The sequence below is a fragment of the Felis catus genome, chromosome A1 (genome assembly GCF_018350175.1).
Source record: "Felis catus isolate Fca126 chromosome A1, F.catus_Fca126_mat1.0, whole genome shotgun sequence".
Taxonomy (NCBI): Eukaryota; Metazoa; Chordata; class Mammalia; order Carnivora; family Felidae; genus Felis; species Felis catus.
This window is the reverse complement of record NC_058368.1, coordinates 202342975-202365940: the sequence shown is the minus strand read 5'-3', so window position 1 is coordinate 202365940 and position 22966 is coordinate 202342975.

Genomic DNA, 22966 nt, shown 5'->3' with positions numbered 1-22966 from the left:
TATTTAAAAACAACTAATTAAAGAATAACTGAAATAAATTAAAGATCCAAATCTAGATACATCATAGCATTCTAAAGATCACAAGTAAGCATACAACATAAATATGTAGAACACGTTCCTAGCCATGTTACCATATAGTGGTATGTGAAATCTAATGGCCTATCTTCTGTTCAAAACTTTTTAGTAATGGGAATTTGCAACTATTTGAAAAGATTTAAACTAGAAATCTGAATATTTGTTTTATTCAGTATATTAATTTTTATTTCTACTAAATACTAAAGACCTATCTTCAATGATGTCTCCTCTGTGAGACTGTCCACTTAAAGTTTCTCTCCAATCTCCAGCACCTATTGTCTCTAGAATTTTAGTATTCATTCATAGGCTGCCTTAAATGGATTATAAGAACTCTACCTCTATGCACTACTAAAAATTATATTTTATTCTGGTATCATTTCATGCGTGGCAGATAGTCAAAAGATGCTTTTTGAATGAACACTAGCACAAAACCACAGCGTTATGTGCAGCTTTATGCATGGAAAGGGACAAATGCTCTCCTAGGCTTTAGCAGATGTCTCACAAGGCAAGGCCAATGTACCAACTCATTCCTAGAGTTGAGATGCTAGCTTTTCTGTTGAGCCCAAAATGTGGAAGAAGAATGTAAAGCCAAAAACTGTGCAGAATCAAACTCTTCAACCACAAAAATTTGAATACTCCATGACAAGCTACAGCTTATTTTTTATTCTTTAAAAATTATGCACAAGATGACTTATTTTCCACCAGCACATTAACTATCAAAAGTAGAAAACAAATATGGGGTGCCTGGGTAACTCAGTGAGATAAGCGTCCGATTCTTGATTTCAGCTCAGGTCATGATGTCACGGTTCATGAGTTTGAGCCCTGCATTGGGCTCTGCGCTGACAGCGTGGAACCTGCTTGGGATTCTATGTCTGTCTGTCTGTCGCTCTCTCTCTCAGGAATAAATAAATAAATAATAATAAATTAGTTAACAAATCTTTTTGTTGGCTCTATTTGTTTATATTCAGTCTCAGAGAATGTAGTTCAGTCATTTGGACATAAAGAGTTAATTACTGAATCAGTCAAAGGCCACATGACCCAGAGTTGCCATAATTTTAAAAAGAGCACTTAGGTATAGATTGTTGTTTAGAATCTATATGGGAGGAGATACCATATACTGCCAGCAGCCAGCATAAACAGAAAGTCAAGAGAAAATTATGAATAATGTGGCTGGTTGAAGTTAAATTTCATAGTTTCAAAGTATGGCAGCATCATTTCATTATCTGTTCTTTAGAATTATCAAAAGAGCAAAGAAACCCATACTCAAATGGATGATTAAAAAACACCTCAATGTCCAACATGAATTGTACTCAAGTTATTTAGTCTTCTTATTCTCTCTTTTCTAGCATGGGAAATATTAAAAAAACAAACAGACAAACAAGAACAAAACAAAAGAAATATCAGTAACTGTCCACTGGTTTGCCCAAAACCAAAAAAGGATAGAAATAGAATGAATTTAGTGAAACCCAAAATAGCAATCCTTAGCTTTATAACTAAGCAAAATTCACTTTGCTATACTTGCAGTAAGAAAGAATTCTAACAGTATCTTATACAGTAGCCATTTCTCCATTGAAAGCTAATATTTCCACATATAGAAACAGTACTACACTGTGATCTAAAAGTGATGACATATAAAATTATCATAGGTTTCTTATCAGTGTGATAAATACTAGTTTGTTTGCAATGGCCCTATTTAGCTTTCTTCAAAGAAATGTACATAGATACTATTTGATTTAGGAAACTTTTGGAGCCATTAGATTTAAAATATCTTGGCAGTAAGTCACTTTAAGAAAGATTTTATGAGTATGATACCATTCCAAAGGTAAACCCTGATTCAGGCACGTTTCATTTTGCCATGCCTCATCCACTGAAGCAAAGACTGCTGGGAAAATGCAGAAAACAGGATGCACTGTTTCTAGTATTAAATATGATTTTACAAGTTTAAATGGACATTTGTTATTGAACAGCAATCTAAATGTTTGTCTTCATGCACTTCACTTTTCCCATTAACTCTGTACCTCGTTTTCCTCTATCCAATATTTGAAAATTTTTCAATTTTATTCCAGTGTTTAATTTTTCCTCTTCTAGGAATAAAAGCTTACATCTACACCCTTTATACCCTCTTTTCTCTTGTCCCAGTAAGGAAGTTCTTCAGCCTTTTATTTAAGGTCAGTCTCATGCTAGGGATCCTATTGTCTCCAAAAGTTTTCACCAAAAAAACCTTATGTTATCAATTAATCTTACTCTCTTGTGTATGAAACATCTCCCTCTCAATGGGATCTATTATGCCAATTGGAAAAGATTAAAAAATAAACCCTCCTCTAATTAACATCCTACTTTTCTATCTGTGACCCAATGATATTTATGTTTCCATTGATTTTCTTATGGAAGAATACCTTGGAGTGGGGTGTGTGTGTGTGTGTGTGTGTGTGTGTGTGTGTGTATAGATAGATAGATAGATAGATACATATATACATATATATCATATGTGTGAGGTTTGTGTGTACATATTTATAGGGGGATTATGAATCAATTTTCCCCTACTTTGAAGTATGTTGGATAAATCCAGCTCAAATTCTCTCTCAATCTCTCTCCCCCCTCTCTCCTCTCTCTTATATATAATTTACTATACATATTTTATTCAATAAACTATAAAGTATATAAAGTATATGGCCTAAGTTCTGATATCACATTTCAATCCTTCCTATACATCTGCAGCTTAGAGAACTGCCTCAGTCCTGAGCTTGAATTTCTTGTCTGTTTAAGTACTCTATATCATTCTCCTCCTATCAGAGTTATCTTGCCAGAATACACACTTCCTGCTACAAGACTCTTATTATTGATTCTTCTACCCAAGAAACATTTATTGAACCTCTATACAGTGCCAGGCTTTGTTCTAAGTACTGCAGATACAGTAGGGAACCAGGGAGCTTCAAAGGACTATAGTCTCATGGAGGAGACTACTAACAAGAAAAGAATTATATAGCATCACTTTGTAGGGTTTATCTTATTAACAATAAAATGTTTGCCATCATACTGTAGCTCTGACTTTTTAATCTGAGACTTTTGCATTCTCTCAATACTGTGTTGAAGATGGTGGAAACATCTCCTTCTGTTTAAGTTCAACAAAAAACAGATCTTTAACTGCATTAAATCATGATGCTTCCCAGGCAACATCTTAAACTTCCCTCAGCCACAGTGGCCTGGAATAATACTGTATCATGGTATCAATCAAGATTTTATTTTTTTTTATTTTTTTTAATGTTTATTTATTTTTGAGACAGAGAGAGACAGAGCATGAACGGCGGAGGGGCAGAGAGAGAGGGAGACACAGAATTGGAAGTAGGCTCCAGGCTCTGAGCCATCAGCCCAGATCCCGATGCGGGGCTCGAACTCACAGACCGCGAGATCGTGACCTGAGCTGAAGTCGGACGCTTAACTGACTGAGCCACCCAGGCACCCCTCAATCAAGATTTTAAATGGGTTAAATGGGATAACAGCAGATAGAAGCAACAAATGGATGTTCATCTATAAGACAGTCTGGCCTGACTTCCCCTAAACCTTTGAAGTAACCCTAAGAAAGGAAAAGGATCATAGTACCCCTTTGCCTCTACAACCCTCTTTTGTCTATGCTAATTCCTTCTATTCATAGGAGTGATGTGGGTTAACTGGTTGTCTCTGTGCCCCCTCTCTTTAGTACAAAAATAATAGTGATATATTTTGTAGTTTTGTAGCCAAAGAAGAAGGTGGTTGTCTTCACTCTGTTTTCACCTCTAATGGGTCCTCAAGAGAGAAAGATTAAAAGAATAAACCGTTAGGCTAATGTAAATTCTTTCAAACTTTCTGCTGTTCTCCATCACTTATGGAGGTCAGGCTTTAAAGGTGAGGCCAAATTAGCCACTGAATATTCTGAATCCTTAATCAGTAACTCACACTATCAACATCAAGTTCAGTGTTAGAAGTACAAATTAACCATGGCAACATTTAGGGTTTTTTTTTTCTTTTATTGAGTATCCACTCAACTTTTGACTATTAAAAATCAGAAATGCAAAAGTAGGTATCAGTTCATCCTATATGAAGGTAAGACCATACTCATATGCAACTCAGTTTTCTAAGGTTTTACTGAAGGTGTTGATCTCAAAGCCTTTAAGCCTATTACTTGAATTTGGTAAACACATACACAGTATTTCAAAAAAGAGCTAGTTTTTAGTCAATTCAGAAAAAGAGGAGGAAGCTGGCTTTCAAATGGTGAAGCCATGAACCCTGGTATCAAGATTGGTCCCGAAATTAAAAAGACGAGAATTTCATAACATACTATATTAAAATGTATTTTCATATATCCAAAAATAGTTTCAGTGCAGTGTATATTTCTCTTGTTTGAAAATACGGCTTCATTAATTCTAATGATTTCTAAAATTATATTCACAGGCAAATATAGCATTTGGATTGCCTGGATTCAAAAGAAGAAAAGAGTTCTCAAATTTGTGCACGATAAAAATATTCGTAGAATGCTTATGCGTGTTATGGCCTCAAGCTCATCTATTTTGTGCAATTTCTAAGCCAGAATCTTGGCTAAATGTGTGAAATCATTGAACTGTATCCGAGTTTCATGCACGGATGCTTGCATTCCTTTACATTACAAAAAGGCTCTGAGAAATGGAAGGGATTAATAAAGTCAGTTATGTTTAAATTAAATATGATTTATAGCTTTGTAATATGTATATCTATGCACTCTACTTTAAAAACAAAGAGGAAGCTTTAAACATTACATCTTACTCACATGAAATAATTTTATAGCTGAATTAGCAATTTCCCACCTCTAAATGCATATCATTATTAGGTCTAAGATGTTTTCTTCCTGGAAACACTGTCCGAAGCAGCATTTTGTGTGATTCCCTGGGAGTTCAAGTCAAAGATAGCACAGTAAAGCTTCATCTAGGCAGCAAATGGTCAGAGTAGTTCCAATCAGAGCTAACAACCCTCTTGAGTTTAAAATGTCCCCATGATGCTGTGGTGGTGGTTGTTATTTTAAACTGGGGCTGAATTTTAATGCCCATAACTACATACATGGACATATTTTTTTATGCACCAAGTTCTTGGAGAGATAAAAAGAAGAAAGGAGAGTGAGAGGGTCAAAAATGATAAGAAGTAAAATAAAAACAAATTAAGATCTGTTTTACTTTTTCAAAATGTGTGAACACACACACACACACACACACACACACACACACTCATACACATATACATGCACCTCACACACACATTGATTTATCCTTTATCCAGTCATACAGGGGGTGGGAGAGCAATATAAATAAATAAATACATACATAAATATCTTACAGCAAATACTCCTTTTTCTCTCTTGACCTCATGTTCTCAGTGCTCTGTGCTTCCTTACTCAACTCGTTTTCCACTCTACCATGTAAACTGCTCAATTCATTGGAAAGAAATTCTTTTACAGTCCTGAATTTGTTGAACACCCTCAACCCCCTAACAGTTTCATTACCTTAACAGAAACCTCTTAAAGTGTGACAGAAAGGATCATCATACCAAGCATAATTTCATGTCATCTGAATATGCAAATTGGAAGAGAAAAATACTAGCTACTTTACATCACCCAAACCCACTCCTGTTAAGTCATACCACAGTGGGGTAGAGAATAATACCACATATAATAGTATCAATTTTGAGGAGGAGCTGTCAGAGACTTCATTCTTACCCACCACTGCTCTGTTGTAAAAATGTTATTATTCACATTTTACAAACAAGGAAAACGAAACATAGAAGGTTAATTACTTGATCCTGACCCTGACCCAAACTCTAACCCTGGTATCAAGGTGAGGAAATTCATTGTGAATCTGAGATTTGAATTTAGTTTAGTCTTAATTCACAACCATTACCTTTCATTCTATCACATGTCCTACATTTTTGATGTAGCTGCTGATGGCTTTTAATTATCAGACACATTTATGAGGAGAAAAACAACATTTAGAGAATAAGGTATAGAAATCCTAATACAGAACACTCTGACCGCACGTAAGGTAGAGAAGGCATATGTATGCCTGAACTGTTTGGTCCCACTAAAATGAACCATAACGATAATTCAGGTATTTAGAGGCACTGTATACTTTTTCTATCTCCCAGTCACCAGATCAGTGATACTTTCCAACAACCAAGGAAGAAGAGATTTTAATTAATTGTCCATGCACTGGATTTTAATTAATTAAATGCTATGAGATCTAGTTTATGCCTGATTCCAATAATGTTCCAGGAATCATAAAGTGCCATTTTTTCTTGCTGTCTACTTATTTTATTCATGTTATAGGTCACCAGAGTTTTCTTTGTTTTTCTTACAAATGGTTTCACTACAAGAAAGATCTCCAGTGACACTTCATGTGCTAGATTTACATTTTTAGATAAATTTGTCACTGGAGCAATGACACATTGACAGCTCCAGGGACTGAAAATGTCTGAAAATCTCAAAGAATGTATAGACAAACAGGTTTCAGCAATGCAAACTCCATGAAGCAGCAATGCCTTCATACCTAGATTAAATCCAATTTGTAATTTCAGATTATTTATCTGGATTTCTGTTTGAGAAGATGCACTAAATTTGCTGATTCCATAGCTCACATTTTTGTCTAAGGTTTCTGGTCCAAAAACAAAGGAAATAGAGGTCATTTTATGAAAACTCAACCACAGCAAGTCAATGTAGCTTGGAACATATTTTTTGTACCATGTTTTTCTTTTATTATCATTATTTTAAAAATTACATCTGAGGCACTAATGCTTGGGGGAAAGGATGGATTATGGGGCTAGAAAAGCAAGTAATGTAAATATTTATCTTCTCTGAAATAGAAAAAAAACAGAGTGTACAATGTTTATTTTGTTGTTTTTTAGAGAAATAACTGAAGAAAGTAGTTAGGATTTCCCCCATACAATCTCTATCATTATATGTTTCCACATTTAGCCCCTATTTAATAATATTTACTATACATAAGACATCCTACACATATTATAAAAAATTTATAACCATATTAAGTAAATTTTTAAAACTCTATTTTACAGGTTAGGAAATCTGGAGAGAACAGACTAGCTGCCTGAGTTCATTTTGCTACCGAGTGTCAGAATTAGTGTTAGAACCCCAAAGTGCTCTGTGTTATCGTCACCATACAACTGTACATTTAAGAAAATAATTCTTGGGACAGCTTCATTTCTACTCACTGATTTTTCTTCTTGCACACTGCTTCTGATGTAAGTTATCTTAGAGTATATCACAGAAAAGACGAAATTAAAAATAGCATTTCATCATACATTATTTTATTTGTGACATTCAGCAGTAATTTTATGGCATTTATTTGCTGTTATTGCAGTTGTAGGGTAATTTAAAGAAGACAGAGACCAATCTGATTTACAGTAACTTGGAAGACTTTATTTCTTTATAAAGCTGGGGCGCCTAGATGTCTCAGTTGCTTAAGTGCCTGACTCTTGATTTTGACTCAGGGCATGATCTCACATTCGGGCCTGTCAGGTCAGGCCCCGCGTCCTACCTGTATCAGGCTGAGCGCTGGGCATGGAACCTGCTTAAAATTCTCTTTCTGTTCTACCCCTACTTGCAGGCTCTCTCTCATAAATAATAAATAAATAAATAAATAAATAAATAAATAAATAAATAAATATTAAAACTAAAGAGTTACAGAAAGATGACCAAAATGATCATCAAGCCTGCCTCCAAAGTATACAATTTTGACCAACACTTACATGGTAACAGGAAGCTCTCAACACAAAATGTAACATTTTTCCCAGCTTCAGTCTCCAGTATTACCCACATTGTGTGACAGAGCGCTGAGGAAATATCAGGCGAGATATGTGCTGGTTGCTTGAGCAAAAACACTATCCTTGGTTAAGGAGTATTGCTTCCCACCTTCTATCTATGGCTCAATGGTGTCCTAGGATATCTAATCCCAAACTCTGGTATTATTAGAGACCTTGACAATTGGATCCCACTATCAAAACTAACACCAATAGGTCACGTAAATACTTTGGATCCTTCCTATAATAAGACAGACCTATATTTTCTACAAAAAAGGAAATAAACTTACAGTTAGATAACGATGTATAATGAAATTCAGGCTGAATATCAATAACATTATTTAATCCTGGAAAAGCTACGACTTCAGATCCAATATTTTAAGGTTAGAAACCTGAAATTCCCAATGTGAAAGGGAAGTTCTTCCTCTATATACAAGATGAAAATCTTCATGCCATTCTAGAGCATAGTAAATAGAGTAAAATGGCTAGGAGTTTTGGAAAAATCTAATGACAGAAGTTAATTTTAAATCTTTGTGAATCAGCTACTTGAGAATCATTCCCATACCCATTTCTCTTGACACCTTCCATTATAGTGCCTGGAAGCATACTTTCATACTATCTTGCTACTACATTCTACTATATGAATAATTTCGGCCAATGAGATGAAGCTTCAAGTTCTTTGGTAAAGCTTTCTTACAAAAATAAATAAATAATAGATAAAGCCTAATGCCTTGAAGAGATTTTTAGAGTTTCCTCATTCTTCTGGCTTGGAATAAAGATGCACTGCTTAAAAGAAAAGTGGCCATCTTTTTGTATAAAACCTGTACAGTACACAATATTGAGCAGATAAATTTTAAAAGATACAAATAAATGGAGAGATATGCCATATTCATGGATCAAAACACTATAATTTTTAAGATCCCTGTTCTCTCCAAATTGGTCTATAGATGCAATCCCAATGAAAAATCCCAATAAAAATCTCAGGTCTTTTTTTTTTTTTTTTTTGCAAGTAGATAAATTGATGTGAAAATTCACATGGAAATGCAAAGTTTAGAACATCAAAACAACTTTGAAAAATAAAAAGAACTAGCACTACTTGATTTCAAGCCATTAGATTTCAGTCCAATATAGTATGGTATTGATATAAAGATAGACTAACATACATATCAATGAAAAAGAAATCAATTCTGCATAAAGACTCACATGTACATGATCAATTGATTCAAAAAAGACATAAAGGTAATTCGGTGAGAAAAGGATAGTCTTCTCACCAAATGGAAAAAATATAATTAAAAAAACCCCAAATTTGGAGGCACCTGGGTGGCTCAATCAGTTGAGTTGCCAACTCTTGATTTTGACTCAGGTCGTGATCTCATGGTGTGTGATTTTTGAGCTCCATGTAGAACTCTGTGCTGATAGCATGGAGTCTTCTTGGGATTCTCTCTCTCTCTCTGCCTTCTACCACCCCGTCTCAAAACAAATACATAAACTTGAAAAAATAAATCAACCCCCAAAATGTGGATATCCACATAAGAAAACGAATATCAACCCATACCTGTTGTTACACTTTTTAAAACTGTTTTAAATATTTATTTCTGAGAGAGAGAGAGACAGAGACAGAGCATGAGCCGGAGAGGGGCAGAGAGAGAGAGAGGGAGCCACAGAATCTGAAGCAGGCTCCTGGCTCTGAGCTGTCAGCACAGAGCTTGATGCAGGGATTGAACCCACGAACTGTGAGATCATGACTGAGCCGAAATGAGACACTTAACCAACTGAGTCACCCAAGCACCCCATCATTTTTTAAAAAATCAACATGCATGAGATGCAAATGTAAAACCTAAAACTAAAACTTTCTAAAAGAAAATATAGGACAAAATCTGTGTGACTTTGGGTTAGAAAAAAAAAATTTTTATATGAGACCACAGGCATAATATATAAAAGATAAACTGATAAAATTAACTTAATTAATATTTAAATTTTCTAATATGCAAACCAGTCCGTTAAGAGAAAGAAAAGATAGACCACAGATGAGGAGGGCAAATATTTCCAAGTCACAAATCTAAGGGCTTGTATTCAGAATACAAAGCTCAAGAAAACAAATAAATCAAAAGAATGGGTAAAAGATCTGAACAGACACTTCAACAAAGAAGATACAAAGATGGCAGATGAGCACATAGAAAGATGTTCGACATCGCTAGTTATTAAGTAAAAGCAAATTAAATCATAATGATATACCACTAGATTTCAATTAAAAAGATGGACCATACCACCATGTTAATGAGGATATGGAGTAGTTGAAATTCTCACACACTGCTTGCAGAAATGTAAACTGGCACAGTCACTTTGGAAAACAGATCAGAAGTTTCATGAAACATTAATATTTATAATGAATATATTTCAGTATATTTTACTGTATATTGTAAGACATATTGCAATATAAAATACATGATACAATATATAAAGTAAACTACAATAATAACTTAACAAAAATAATTTACCATGTGACCCAGCCACCTCAGAAAAAAAGTATATGTCCATACAAAGCCTCTCATACGTATGTTCATGGTAGCCTTGTTTGTAATAATCCATAACTGAAGGTAACCCAAAGTCTATCAACAGGTGACTTCATAAACAAATGTTAATATATTCATAAAATCAGACATCATTCAGTTATAAAAAGGAATTTACTATTGATGTACATGACCTCATGAATTAATCTCAAAATAGTTATGTTGAGTAAAGCCATACAAAAGAGAATATATATTGTATAATTTCATTTTTATAAAATTCTATAAAATCAGAACAAATTTTTAGTTACAGAGAGCACATTAGTAGCTCCCTGGGGATAGAGGAGATCAGGAGGAAGGGAACAGAAAGGGACAAAAGGGAACTCTGAGGGGCAATGGGTATGTGAATTGTTTTTACTGCGGTGAAGACTGTGTGTATACATAGGTCTAAACCTATTAAGTCGCTTACTTGAAATCTATCCGGTTAATTGCATGTCAATTCTACCCCCAACAAAGTTTTCTTTTTTAATGTTGATAGGCAGAAAGGGTATTTTTCATGAAACGAAGAAGATGCTGGAAATTGGCAAAAATCAGAGGTTATCATACCACCAAATGGACAAAAGTACTAGGCTAATTATTTAAGCAACTGTTAGCTGTTGGGGTTTTTGTTGTTGTTGTTGCTGTTGTTGTTGTTATATGCAGCTGCATGCAATTCTGACTGATAAAAATGTTGAGGTATAATGGATAGAGCTCTGCTTAAAAATGACAAGATAAAATCAATTTGTTTCAGAAATATGGGCTGATGAACAAAAACAAATTGGAAAAATAAATACAGCAGAGCAGCAGAAAGGAAAGATAAATGATACCAGAACCAACGAGGATTAATAGTTATATTTTGACATAGTTCAGTTCCCTGAAAATTTGAAGTATTTGGGTTCAGCAAGTCATGAAGGAGAGACAAAGAGCTAGAGCTGGAAAAACTGTAACCAGGCAGGATCTAGAAAGCAGGGGATGGCTATGAATGTAAATTGCACTCAGCTAGAACCCAGAATCTGGTCATTAGGACAAAGTGAGAGTTCTATATAAGAGCAGACCTCGGGGCGCCTGGGTGGCGCAGTCGGTTAAGCCTCGGACTTCAGCCAGGTCACGATCTCGCGGTCCGGGAGTTCGAGCCCCGCGTCAGGCTCTGGGCTGATGGCTCTGAGCTTGGAGCCTGCTTCCGATTCTGTGTCTCCCTCTCTCTCTGCCCCTCCCCCGTTCATGCTCTGTCTCTCTCTGTCCCAAAAATAAATAAACGTTGAAAACAAAAATTTATAAGAGCAGACCTCAAGAGCATCACCAATTCTTAGCAAAGATGGTTAAGTCAAATTAAGGACATCAACAGAGTGCAAAAATCAGAAATGAGTCCAGGTAAATATAAGGGACTGGAAGTGGCAATTTAAAACCAGAACTAACAGTACCAAGGGAAACAATGTAAGATAATTATGCCAGAAAAGCTACATTTTTAATGCAGAATACATCCAAAATGTTTATTAATTTTTAGTAACAGCTAACTGAGAAGGTATATGCAGATATAAAAGCAAACAAATTGCATAACAGATCCTGATAGTGTATAACATGATAAAAAAGAAAAGATAATTAGCAACATAATTGTTTCAGTTGCCTTTTATATAGGAATAGTAACTTAAATTCTCTCCTCTTTAAAGTAGAATTTAATTAATTAATTACACCTCATAATTCCTAGTCTTCGTTTCACTTTGTCTGTGAAAATTTGGCAAAAATAATATGGGGTTGTTGTTTCACCTATTTTCTTAATTATGGTAGAACTGAATCTATAAGAAATTAATTTAGATCCAAGACAAAGTAACCAGCACAAGTATTCAAGTTACAGGCATAATTTTAATTGGCTGGATATACTGGAGAAGCCATTTTTTCCAAAGAGACCAGGATTAATCAGTTGGTGAATCAAAAAAAAAAAAAAAAGTCAATTCAAGTGAGAAATCATAAGTTAACTACATTGTGAAGTTATTTTCACATAATAGACAACTTCAATGTGTCTATAAGATTTTGAGTGTCAGGTTGATAAATGGATACTTCTCTTAGGACTCAATACCATGATTTTTCCCCCCAATTTTCAAACCAGCTAACAAACTCTGTTAATAACTTTTGTATGTAGGGCCAACATCTTTACTTTAAATATGCCTCCAATAATTGAAGTAACTTGTTTTTTCTTCATTATCTATGCCTATAATGGACTATCTACAGTTGTTTTCAAGTTTTGCTTTCTATAAAGTGAAATGAAGACATAACCTAAAACCACTGAAAAGTGACGTCACTGCAGAGTCTTTTTTAGAGTTTCATGACTTTTTCCACCCACACCTAATTTAATAGTATTTTAAGAGCAACTCACCTTCATCAAGTTTTTCCAAACAATTCAACAAAGTTTCCAAAGAAATAATTTTCTTTTTTATTTATGTTTTTGTGGGTTGACATAATGTTTGTTTAAATTATGCAATTGCATAAGTGCAATCAACATAGACTGCTTTAGAAGAAAAGCAGTTAACCCAAAGGCTTGTGAACATTAAGTCTGTCTTTGGGGCCATGCAGAAATATTGAACATTCTTCCTAGATTTGGAGAATTTCCTATTTTCTGAGTTAGGCTTCTCTGAAGCAGAAGCTGGAAACTTTCTTGGTCAAGCTCCCTTGCAATTTAGATGTGGACACATTAGGAAGGAGGTAGACTACTGAGATTCTTTTTCTGTGGACAAACTATAGCTACAAGGATTGATTCTCTAATGAGAATGGTGGTGACGATTTCCAGCAGCAGTGACAGAAGCTCTGAGAGGAGGTTGCCAGTTATTAACGTTGAACATCAATAGCCCCAGTGTGCCTGACTGCATTGCTTACAAGCAATGCCACTTTTAGACCTTAGCAAATGGATCATTGTTTTGGCTGTGCCCCTCCCTATGAAACAAGGAGTCCCTATGTGGAAGAGAAGTATCTACCTGAAAGCATGTGCTTCTAGAACGTATCTTGACAAATCAAAACCTCAACATTTCCTAGTCAAAGCGGCTTTTTGTTGGTCCTTTTCAAGTTTCTTGCTGGGCCACTCCTCCTGAAGGCTAACTTGACAATAGTTCTTTATTGCCAGGCCACAAGAGGCTTAAAGTGTGAACTGGGGTATCCACACAAATACTCATGACGCCTCCCTTGGGTAAGATGGAGTCAGGTGTGAGAAGAGAATGGAGGTCATGCCTAGATTTCTACTCTTATTCCATTTCCAGCTCCTCACAAGTTGGGGGAATCCTGACTCAGAGTCTGTGATTCTGGATTTCCTGGGCTATCTCATGTTTTAGATAAGTAACTTTTCTGCTTTAACTATCTGAAGGAGGCCCTATAATAGGAAACTAAACTCTGACTACTAGATAAGCATAAGAACAACACATTAGAATGAAAGGCTGCAGGTTTACTGATGGGCAAACACTTTGCTGTGAATGTTCACTCTGTCTGAAACATCAGTCCATTTTGATTCCCAGAGGAAGGAAGAGACTAAATGAACTAGGGAGTAAGTAATGTGACGGTGGGTTAAAAGAGCTTCTACTCTATTTCTGGTTATCATATGTTTGGGCTTTAAGTATTTGAATTCATGTCCCAGTCTGACCTGGAAAGCTAAGAGGGCATGCTCTGGTAATTTTGTAGACAGATTTGTATAATGAGAGGAGAAATCATCAGATTAAATACAAATGATAATACTCTGTTACTCTGTCTTGCAAGCCCTAAAATAACGATAAATTATATAGTAAAAACCAGCATCCCAGAGTGTTTTTCCAAAAGGTTGATTCATTATAATAGTCACAGAGTTTACATATGTGGATAATAACAAGTGCAAGATAAATATTCACAATAGAAATATAGTAGCTAACTAGAAATTTATCCGAAGGATACAGGAGTGCTGGTTCACAGGGGCACATGTACTCCAATGTTTATAGCAGCACTTTCAACAACAGCCAAATTGTGGAAAGAGCCCAATGTCCATCAACTGATAAATGGATAAAGAAGTTGTGGTTTAGATATACAATGGAATACTACTTGGCAAGGAGAAAGAATGAAATCTGGCCATTTGCAACAATGTGGATGGAACTGGAGGGTATTATGCTACGTGAAATAAGTCAGTCAGAGAAAGACAGATATCACATGTTTTCACTCATCTGTGGAATCTGAGAAACTTAACAGAAGACCATGGGGAAGGGAAGGGAGAAAAATAGTTTCAAACAGAGAGGGAGGCAAACCATAAGAGGCTCTTAAATAAAGTACTAAGAAAGAACTGAATTAGAATGGAACATTAGTCGAAACTTAACCCTAAATTCTTTGAGCAAAAAAGTTTTCTATCTGACATATTTAAAGTTCACTAACATTAAAAATATTTGACACTTTTAATGGCATGAGCCTCTAATGCTCTGAGGTTAACTTTCACATTAATGAAGCTCAAAATAGCATGTTTTAAAGAGGAAATTGACTTACTGTGGTAAAGTCCAAATTTCCAGGAATACATTTTAGTAACAGTAACAATTTAATGGCTATTAAAAAAATCTATGCAGAGCAGAGATATATTCCTATTGTGATATGTGCAGGTCTACAAATTACCTTCCCATATTCAATGCTATTTTCTAACTCAGGCATGTAACCAGAACTATTTTTGTTTGTAAACTATTCTCAAATTGAGCATAAGACTTCCTGTTACTTAGTTTTTCATAAAGTGATGCAGATGACAAAATAGTCAAGTATTCAGCATTATGTATCTTTTCCTCAGGGGAAAACACTGACCTCCCAACACAGCATGGATGACATTTGGTTGTTTATATAGTTTAGCTTCTGCTATTCACCAATTGGGCCATAGTTACTAATTACATATTTTAACACAAATTTCATGCGAATCATAAAAATACTATCATTAACTTTGGGTACTACGAGCTCTTAGTTCGTAACTTTACACAAAAATGTAAGGAAAACACAATACATGTGCTACCTCCCAGTGGTGACTGATAGGAACTACTGTTTCATTTGCAAAATAGAAGTTGAAGCCAGTTTTATCTTGTATTCTTGAAAATAGTTATTCAAAGGTGAACATCTTAGAAACTCCTATGATGAGCTGCAGTTGATATAATAAAATTTGAGGGAGGTTGAAATAATGGGAACAGAAATAATTATAGAAGCACACTGACCTTTATATCCCCTGACAACAGAGTAATTTTTTAAATGCATTACAATTAATGCTTTTCTCGTTAAAATGGCATTAAGGGTTTATCAACCATTAATTGATTAAATCTTTGTTTCCCATACACAAACATACAGGAATTTTTTATAACATAAAATATTGTAAAGTATCTGATAGAAGGAAAGAGGAGATGGAAAAGAAAGTACAGTAGAACCTCAGAGATTTAAAGGGAATAGCGAAAATGGACAGATACTAGAAAAATCACTCTGATGTTTTCTTGTAAGAAAAAAAAAGATACATTATCCCTTCTTTAAGGTCTTTATCTGTTCTTTACATATTATACAACAAATCTTTAGGAAAAGTGATTTTTTAACATTATAAAAATATCAACTGCTATCAATAAACTTTAATACAGAATATTATCATCAAGGTCTATAACCCAGACAAGATCCATAACTATGGACAAGGAAGGGGGTGACTAGAAATACACATGTACCACACACACACACACACACACAATTAATCAAACTATGAAGCAGAAGACTAAGTCCACAACAAAATAGTCATTCTGAGGAATACAGATATTCTCAAGTACCAACCCAGGCTGTAGACACAGTCTTCCCTATGAAGAGAATACTTAAACTCTTGAGGGAATTAGGAAGGTTCTTTAGCCCCATAAGAACAAACATTACCAAAGAGTGAGAGTACTTCATTAAACTGAGTTCCAACTTGAAAATATGCTCGATTATTGAGAAGCCTACAAGCCAAATTCCCATGTTGAAAAACACAGAAAACGATTCTACCTGACTGACATCCTCTCCATTACCTTGGACCAGATCTCTTCACGCAACCCTATTTTTCCTTGATTTTTAATTTGCTCTTCTGATTTAAGTTATGTGTATACCAGTCATCTCTCCTGGCCCATAGGACCACAATTTCTCAATCCCTCCCAAGAATTTAGTTTAAACCCATTCAAGTCTGCCCTGTCTAAATAGAGTTACTACATTTTGTTACAAAAGAATCACCTGGACTACTTATTTTATAATGCAGTTTCCAGGTTGCTATTACCCCTCCACCATTTGGAGGTTCTCAAGCCAATCAGATTGAAGAGGGGCTCAGAATTTTGGACTTTTAATAAGTATTCAATATGGTTCTCGTATCCGAGTTAGAGAAACACTTACCAATCAATGACCTACAGATTTGACCATATTCTAGCAGCCTGATGATCCAGTAACAGTTACTATAGTAATGTAATATTATGCTTCTTCTCCAACACCACGCATAAACAAAATAAGCAAAAAACTAAGACTAATACTGTAGAGATCAAAATTTGCATTCAACCCTATAGAATAAGAGAAATAAGAGTATCTTTGACCACCAGGAGTTATGCTATAGACATGTCTCAGGGATTCTGAGATCTCACTATATAACCTATCAACTAGTCAGCTCTTTATGTTTACCTAATCTGCAGATTCAGAACCTCTCTTTTTTTTTTAAAGATTAGGTTAGTTCCCCGGCAGGAGAATGGGCTGAGAAAATTCTTATTCAGCCGTTAGCTTTATACAAAATTCTATTTGCTTATTCAAATTGATTACATCTGAATTCCTATTGTCCAGCTATTTTTAGACTGGGTCCATGTCTCTTTGTTCTCTTATCTTTTAACTTGGTCCCTTTTTTATTTTTTCTAGCACCCTAAATTTGACCAACTGCTTGCCAGAATTTATGCTATCTTATTGCTTTCTGGCTTAACTGCCCTCACTGGAGTGGTCCACTTAATCTACAATAATTGCTGTTTCTCCACTGCACAGATGAATTCCAAGTCTTGGCTCGTATCAATTTTCCCAATTCACTTGCTGCCAATATTCTAGCTTACCATCAAGCAATCTTTCTATCATGAATAATCACGACTTTGTTTTCCAGCCCCCACTTCCTGAAAAAAATGCCCTATAGATAGAGAAAAAGTTCTACAAATTCAAGAGATTTTTGGTTGCCTCCTATATCACTCAACCCTAATCACTACCCTCTTAATAAGATTTCCAGTAATTATTTGGTAGGCTTCTTTCATGGAACTCTATAGCCTGTACTACTTAATCCCACCTGGGGACTCAGCCCAGCAGGACCCCTTGATCAGTAAATATTGTTCCACTTGTAAAGGGTATACACAGCATCCAGAACCTTCTATGATTCAAACTGAAGGCATAGGATCTCCAACAGTATTTGTTAAATAATTTACAGAATATCACAAATCTTTTATGAGCTAAGGGTTAGCCAATGCCTACATGAAGCCAGAACTCAATAGGAGTGACCTCTAGGCTAAGAGGAATTTCCCTAAAATCATCAAAAAGAAAACACCTCTGCACTCAAGTCCTTGTTGACTACATTAGAAGAGTGGCTAATGTAATGAAGTAAAGAAAAGTAATAAAATTTTAGATTACTGAAATGAAATGCTATAATAATAAGAATTGGAAGTTATGAGGCCAAAAAATTAACACTGGCAAGATTAGAAATCAAATTGTATGCCATAATAAAACTTACATTTTTTTCTATAAATTACTGGGTATCTGTAAAAAGTTTTCAGGTAGTTGAAGACATGATGAAAATTGTATTTTATACAGATTGCTCTGCCAAGATTGGGGAAAATGGATGGTAGTGATGGATAAAGGCAGGAAGACCAGTTCTGAGGCCACTCTACTAATCCCAATTAGAAATTACCTAAACTTGAGCCTGGGTGGCTCAGCCGGTATAGCCTCTGACTTCTCAGGTCATGATCTCACAGTTCATGAGCTTGAGCCCCGTGTCAGGCTCTGTGCTGACAGTTTAGAGCCTGGAGCTTGCTTTGGATTCTGTGTCTCCCTCTCTTTATCTGTCCCTCCCATGCTCACGCTCTCTCTCTCTCTCTCTCTCTCTCTCTCTCTCTCTCTCTCTCAAAAATAAATAAATGTTAAAAAAAAAAAAGAAATTACCTAAGCCTGAAATATTGAATTCAATGGAAGTAAGGTTGAATACAATGTATGGGTGAAATATTTATAAAAAAAGATCAACAGTGTTTGACCCAGAAATTCTGCTCCTAGGTATATGCTCAAAGGAATGTTTGCACACGATTATCAATAGACATGTATAAAACATTTATAGTAATATTATCAAATTATAACAAATATAGCAGTACCAAACTGGAAACAATTCAAATGCCCATACAAATAGAGTAGATAAATCATGGTATTTTCATATACTGGATTACTATGTAACAATTAGAACAGAACTATTGCTAACATACAAAAATATAGGTGAACTTCACAAACACAATAGTCAGCAATAGAAGCCAGATACAAAACAGTACATACTGTATGATTTCATTAATGTCAGGTAAATAGACCACTTAATATATAGTGCCAGAAGTCAAGATAATGGTTGCCTTTGGCAGGAAACAGGAATGGGAGGGCCGTGAGGTTGCTTCTGGGTTACTGATCATGTGCTGTTTCCCAATTTGGCTTCTGGTTACTTTGTGAAAATTCATCTAGTTGCATTCTTATGTTTAGTGTGTTTTTCTCTATGTGTGCTTTCCTCATAAAGTATTACACTTAAAAATGAAAAATGGCTGAATGACTAAGATATAAGAGGATAATGAGTCATAATAACTGGAGTTAAACATGTAATCATTTTTTTATTTATTAAATGTTTATTGAGCGTCTATTACCTATAATATATATGCTAGACATGTACATAAAATGCTGTGGAAGTTTTTATTTATGCTTTAGGGGACCGGAAAGGGCTGCATTAAGATGATTGATATCTGAATTAGAAATTGGAGGATAGAGTAGGATTGTGTCAGGTAGGGATTACAAACAATGGCATTTCAGGCAAAGAGAGTATTACAGCATAACACTGAATGTTCAGGGTAAAGTGACTTGAATGACAATTTTTAACTTTACTGCATGGAAATTAGAGGGATTTGAAATGTATTTGAATGGAGAAGTGTCATGACACATTTACAGGAAGTAAATCACACATGGAATGTTTTGGAAGGACAAGATTATCAAGAGGATTCAGGATGCTATTGTAAAGGTCATGGTGAGGAGCTTTGAATATTTGTTCTGCCACTGCACCAGAAGAAATAGAAAGAGTAATGGGCATGAACATCTATAAAGAGCAGACATCTATGGAACTTGATGATTCATTTTGGAATCAAAGAAGACACAAAACAACTCTTGTTAATATTAGAGATCCTCTTATATACTGAGAAGTGGATCACCTTCTTGTTTCTCTTGTTTAAAAAAGGATTCTCATATCCTACCTGAAACATACTTAATCAGACCTTCTGGGGTTCAAATATCGTATTTAAGTAAGTCTTCCTTGTGATTTTTTTAACATTTATTTATTTTTGAGAGAGAGAGAGAGAGAGAGAGAGAGAGAGAGAGGCAGAGAGAGAGAGAAAGAACGCGAGCAGGGGAGGGGCAGAGAGAGAGGGAGACATAGAATCCGAAGTAGGTTCCAGGCACTGAGGTGTCAGCACAGAGCTCGATGTGGGGCTCCAAGCTACTAGCCGTGAGATCATGACCTGAGCCAAAGGTGGCCACCCAGGTGTCCCGCCTTGTGATTTTAATAAAAAGTTGTTTGCTCTCCACGTTCTTATCTGATATATCAAAGAGATGGAATCGGTAGACCTCTTGTGGAAGTTACTACAAATGAAGTTTAAGCTTTATAACAGATTCCGATCTTTTTTTTTGTAACTGTAACACTTAGGAAGTGCTGTTACACAGAATGGAATTGGAATGGGTGAATGCTCTGAACGAAAATACATCAAGAGTTCAATAAATGAATCTCTACCAAAAGAAGTCTGAGGGTAAAACTGTCTTTAGAGTAAGCAGCTGAATTTAATTTTAGCTGCAACTGTGTTTTGAGTGTCTTTACATCTTCTGCCAAGCTGAATTAGTTGGCAACTGTGATTCCTGATGAAGAGCCTCATTTTACACAAGAAAAGAGATGAGAAGTTAACTGGACTTTTCTCACTACCATATCTAAGAGAAGAGTTTAGCTTCCCCGGTAAGGCAGCGAACAAACTTTACCCGTACATGGAGCCAAACTCCACAAGAAAGGAACGAAAGAAAAGAAAATATCAGGACATCCACTGATAAAGTCCAAAGAATTATTGCAAACTACCTTCAATACCGATTGTTGATTACTTGAAAATTTTATGATGCCCAGGCTAGTTTGCCCTATCTGAAGTGAATTAGTGGGTGTTCTAGGCAATCACTATTGGATAGAGGAATTTTGTATGGGTGTTTCTTCTAGCTCTAACAGAAATGAATAAATATTGAAACTCACCTCAGAATCCTCCATAGTCCACCTTTTATTTTAATTCTGAAGCAACCTCAGATCCTGGAAGTCTCAAATATAGCCCATGGTTTGTACAAGAGCCATGACTTGAACCCAGATATCCTTACTTCTGGAAACATGTGCTTTTCCCTATAACAAACTGACTCTCTAATAGTAGGAAACTTTACATTTCTCCTTACCTGCCAAGTATCTGAGTTTCTGATAAGCAAACTGATTTAAATAAAAACAAAACAAACATTTAACTGAACTTCCAAACAGTTTTTCATAGAAATGCAGTTAAAATAAAGTTCACCCTTTTTAAGTGTAAAGTTCAATGAGTTTTGACAAATATATACAGTTGTGTGATCACCATCATGGTCAAGTTATAGACTATTTCATCATCCCAAAATATTTCCTGATGGCCCTTTGTAGTCAATTTTCACATATTACCCTCCTCCATTCTTTGCAATCTCTGATATGACTTATGTCCCTATAATTTTGCCTTTTCCAGAATTTCATATAAATAGAATCATACAATATAGAGCCTTGGTGCACGGCTTCTTTCATTTAGTGTAATGATTTTGAGATTCATCATGTTGCCTTTTTCCTTAGTTTATACCTTTTTATTGCTGAGTAGTATTCTATTAATGTATCACAGTAGTCTTTGTCCATTCAAAGTTAATACGCATTTAGCTTCTTTCCAGTTTGGGATGATTATGAACAAATCTACAACAAAGGTTTATGTAGGACCTTTATGTGGACATAGGTGTCATTTCCTTTGGATAAATACCTAGGGATGGGATTGCTGTATAATATAAACGAATGTTTAACATAAAAAAACTGATAACAGATAGAAGGTTGATTTTACTGTATTTACCACATCGTAAATCAACATGTTACTTCTCTAATATTAAGTGATGTTGAGCATCTTTTCATATGTCTGTTAGCCATCTGGATATCTTCTCTGGAAAAGTGTCTATTCATGTGTTCTATCCATTTCTTCACTAGATTATTCTTTTTTTTTAGATGATGAGTTTGATAAGTTCTTTATAGATTTCAGACACCTTTCATCTGATATGTCATTTGCAAATAAAAACCACTGTAAGTTCCCACCTCCACCTGTCAGAATGGCTGAAATGAACAACTGAGGACACAACAGATGTTGGTGAGGATGTGGAGAAAGGGGAACACTTTTGCACGGTTGGTGGGAATGCAAACTGGTATAGTAGCTACTCTGGAAAACAGTATGGAGGTTCTTCAAAAAAATAAAAATAGAACTACCCTATGACTCAGCAATTGCACTACTAGGTATTTATCCAAAGGATACAAAATTGCTGATTCAAAAGGCTACATGCACCCCAATGTTTATAGCAGCATTAGCAATAATAGCCAAATTATGGAGGAGCCCAAATGTAGCTCTACTGATGAATGGATAAAGATATATATATATATATATATATATATATATATATATATATATAGGAAAACTATGAAACTAGAGTGTATTATGCTAAGCAAAATAAGTCAAGCAGAGAAAGACAAATATATGATTTCACTCATATATGGAATTTAAGAAAAACACAACAGATGACCAAAGGGGAAGGGAAGGAAAAGTAAGATAAAAACAGAGAGGAAGGCAAAAAGTAAGTGACTCTTAAACACAGAGAACAAACTGAAGGTTGCTGGAGAGGAGGTGGGTGGGGGGTATGGATTACATGGGTGATGGGCATTAAGGAGGGCACTTTCTACCCTGTATGTCAACTAACTTGACTTTAAATAAATTAATTTAAAAATATCATGTTACTGACTCATAGATCTTGGTAGAAGACACGACTCCTGGAACAGATAGAAAGGATGTCATTAACCATATCACAGCAAGCAGCAACAGCATCAGCATGTTTGCATCTGTTCTCTTTGCCCCTCAATCCCATGGGAGGGTTATAGAGGACCTACAAGCATGTGCATAAGTTATAGAAGTGCAGCACTGAATTTGGGGAATCCACCTCTTTTAAGCAAGACCAGTCTTTCTCCCAGGGGAGATATC